Here is a 4,059-nt window from a genome sequence, read left to right as displayed (position 1 = left end):
GTTCGAATGTGCAATGCTGCCATCGCTTGGTTAAGTCAAAAGCCATCTATTATCAAAAAAACGAGACGCACATTTTTCCTGGTCGACGACAATAAGGACGTATCTGAATCTGAATGTGAAAAGTGACAGATTCGGACTTTGCGTCGCAATATCTCCGCTCGTAGGGCATGTAGAAAAAAATAAAAGCACTTTTATCATACAATCCGTGCGGTAACTATCGATTGAGCGTACATAGAACGCGATCGGTTCAGCCGTTATTGAGATCCGATAATCTCGATCCAGCGCAACTCGGTTCGCGTAAAGGAGGCACGGCAGTGTCGCTGCGCTTGGCTTAGCGCGGAGACACTACCGTGTCTCCAGATGAAACTAGAAGAATGTTCAAAGTATAGAACACAATGTATAGAAACGATCCTCATTCGAACATCAGATGTTTCCAGTGATAAAATACATTGCAGATATACGAGGGTTGTCTGAAAAGTTTCCGACCTCAACATGGAAATGGCAACACTCGTCAACAAAAGTTGGGGAATATGTTTGCGCATGCTTTGAAAGGTACTCACCAAAATTTCAGCCATTTTGGACGCGCGGTTGTTGTTTGACAATCGTTTGAGTGAGTCGATGTGAGTATTTTTGTGAAAATGGAAAAAATCGAGTATCGAGCTGTTATTAAATATTTGTTTTTGAAAGGCAATACGCCTACGCAAATTAAAGACGAGTTGGACACTGTGTACGGGGACTCTGCACCATCATTTACCACCGTGAAATTTTAGGCAGCTGAATTTAAACGTGGTCGTACCACCTTGGATAACGATGAACGTTTGGGACGGCCAAAAACTGCAACCACTGACGATAACATCGCTCAAGTTCACCAAATGGTGCTAGACAACCGTTGAATTAAGGTTAGAGAGATAGCAGAGGCTTATAAACATGTTCAAAGAACGTGTTTGTCACATATTGAATCAAGATTTAAGCATGAGAAAGCTGACCGCGCGTTTGCTCACTCCGGACCAAAAACTGGTACGGACAAGCTGGTACGACCACGTTTAAATTCAGCTGCCCAAAATTTCACGGCGGTAAATGATGGTGCAAAGTCCCCGTACACAGCGTTCAACTCGTCTTTAATTTGCGTAGGCGTATTACCTTTCAAAAACAAATATTTAATGACAGCTCGATACTCGATTTTTTCCATTTTCACAAAAACACTCACATCGACTCACTTAAACGATTGTCAAACAACTGCGCGTCCAAAATGGCTGAAATTGTGGTGAGTATCTTTCAAAGCATGCGCAAACACATTCCCCAACTTTTGTTGACGAGTGCTACCATTTTCATGTTGAGGTCGGAAACTTTTCAGACAACCCTCGTATATGAAATTTTGCCAGAAGTTTCCGATATATTATAGAAGTAATTAATCTCGTATAGGGTTTCTCTCTCTTTTTGATCAGAATAGATCGAGTTGAATAGAAACAGGTAATTGTCTCAGTTTTCAACTTCATATTTCACTTAAATTTTTACATAAAAAGCTTATCTGTGTCTAAAAATTGATAAAAGCTTAAAGAGAAAACTTTGAACTTTTTTTTGCTTGTTTACAAAATGCTGTACGTCACTCCGTTCGTCTTTTATGAGCAGTCAAAGTCAAAGGAACCATTTTTACTTCAATGTTGAATAACTCGGTAAAAAAAAATCGTACAGAGGTAAAAAAAAGTAAATTGAAGGTAAAGGATCACACTTTCAAAAGCTGTGAATTGTATTTGTGCCCGACTTCTCATTCCCGGCATGAAACTGTGCAAAGTTTACAAAAAATTTTGAGATTTTACGGATCTTCCTTTATAATCATGTAGTTCCGTAAAAATCAGCCGAATCGTTATTTCGTTATACAGATTTGGAAAGTCGAGATTTCAAGCTACAAAATGCTTTTTTTAAAATCTCATTTCGACCATTTTTGTAGAAGTTACACTTCTTTGAAGTTTATCCATTTTTCGAAGGTGTGAGAGGTGATGCTTTAATTTATGCGCGCGTAGTGTATTTTATAATAAATCATACATTAGTTGGACAATTAATAATTAGGTTCATGCGAATACAGATTTGCTTTTAGTAAGTTAACTAGGAAAATTTATGAGTTTACAAGTTAGGATCTATAATTAATTCTAGATTTAGAAATTGGATTAACACTTCTAGATTTGGAATTAGAATTAGTATTTCCGAATTTAAGAACTTAAGTAAAGAGAGTTATGTTTTTGAACTTAGAATTATGTTGCGCACGTGGTGCTTAATTTAGAGCGGCAATCCGATTGGTCAGTGGAAGAAGCCGATATTCCCGTGACCGCTCTGAACGACGCGCACTCATACTCTGCCCATCTCCTGCATTTTGCCTATGAGCGTTCCTAAAATCTCCCTTCATTGACCACGCCGTCTGCTATATGTATCGGGGAACGCAGGTACGTCTTGAAGCCCATGGCACATACAAAAATGTAAGGCCGTAAGACGTAATCAGTTGAGGTAAGGGAATTGACCAATCACGGTAGAGACCGTAAGGCCAGTAGCGAATCCAATGTTACGATTTCCTTACTGCTTACGTCTTACGGCCTTACATTTTTGTATGTGCCATGGGCTTTAGGGCCATGGCACAGAAAAAAACTTAAGCAGTAAAATGTAAGCAGTAAGCGAATTGACCAATCACAGTAGAGTCCATAAGGCCATGACATAAGCAGTAGCGAATCCAACATGTTGATTTCCTTACTGCTTACATCTTACTGCCTTAAGTTTTTTGTGTGCCAGGGCCCTTAGAGGTTTGATATTCCAAGTCTGTTCAAAAAAAATTACTGGACAAAAATGAGATTTTACGAATGTGACATTTGTGCTCTCCTCTCCTATTGGTAGAGCGTGTAACGTCAACCAATAGAAAAGATTAATCCAACCTAGATTGGTGCAAATCCGGCCGGACCAAAAACGCTATTACATTTGTGTTTTTCGACATATAGTATAAGGGCGCGTTTACACCTTGACGGAAAAGCAACCAATCAGAATTCGCGCTAGTAGTCGACAATTTCGGCTTTTTGTACTACTTACTACCAGCGCGAGTTGTAATTGGCCACTACTTTTTCGCTTTCTGCTTTTCCGTCAAGGTGTGAACGCGCCCTAAGAAATTTTATAATTCCTTATAAATTCGTTGTATTGTTTAAATTAAAAAGTGATACAAATATAAATATTTGAATATAGGTAGGAATTGATAAAAAATGGCGAATCAATCAAAACTGACTGTTTTGATGTCGCGACTCTGAGAGTCTAGACTCAACTATTGTGCAACCATTTTATGATTGTCTGCTGAGATAGGATCATTTTTTTAGATTTAAAAATATAATCCAATCAGCACAAAGAAAATTTCCAAAAGTTGCAAAATAAATGTTCTGCCGAACGGAGCCAATGGACTACGCAATCCGTGTGTCAAAATGGTCGATAAAAGTAATGGTGCGGCCACAATCATGAAGTATACTCTTACTTCATGGCCACAATAGAAGGAATAAGAAATAACAATTTTAACCTATCAGAAACCGTGTATTCCGGTGTATCCGATATCTGATTAAGACTATGTTCCAAAACTGCTTGACTGCTTGTACCAAAGAGGTTGTATAACTAGAGGAGAATAGCCAGCACTGCGTGAGCGCATAGAAAGAAACAGAAAACGAGGTGTCCCCATCGGTATCCTTGTTCAATCACATGACATCCTTGTTCAATCATATTATCGCTTGTCCCACATGGCTCTCGCTCCCCACTTACCTTTCAAAGTTCGATGCGCGCGCAACATTAGACAAGGATAAAGATGGGGACATCCCATTTGCTTTCTCTTTCTATCACCTAACATTTCCGTACACAGGAGCCGCTATGGCTTTGTTACTTTAATTATACAACCTCTTTGGTTTGTACTGAAAATCTATAGTGCACGTAACGTAAACTGTAGCATTTTCAGCGTGGCAGTAAATTTGGAACACAGCCTAAGGGTGCCGTCACATACAGCCCGTAATCCGTAATCCGCACCGGATGTCTGCAAAAGTTGCTAGG

This window comes from Mycetomoellerius zeteki, unplaced genomic scaffold (genome assembly GCF_001594055.1).
Source record: "Mycetomoellerius zeteki isolate Tzet28-1 unplaced genomic scaffold, Tzet1.0 scaffold113, whole genome shotgun sequence".
Lineage (NCBI taxonomy): Eukaryota > Metazoa > Arthropoda > Insecta > Hymenoptera > Formicidae > Mycetomoellerius > Mycetomoellerius zeteki.
The sequence above is the reverse complement of the archived record's forward strand: the minus strand, read 5'-3'. Positions refer to the sequence as shown.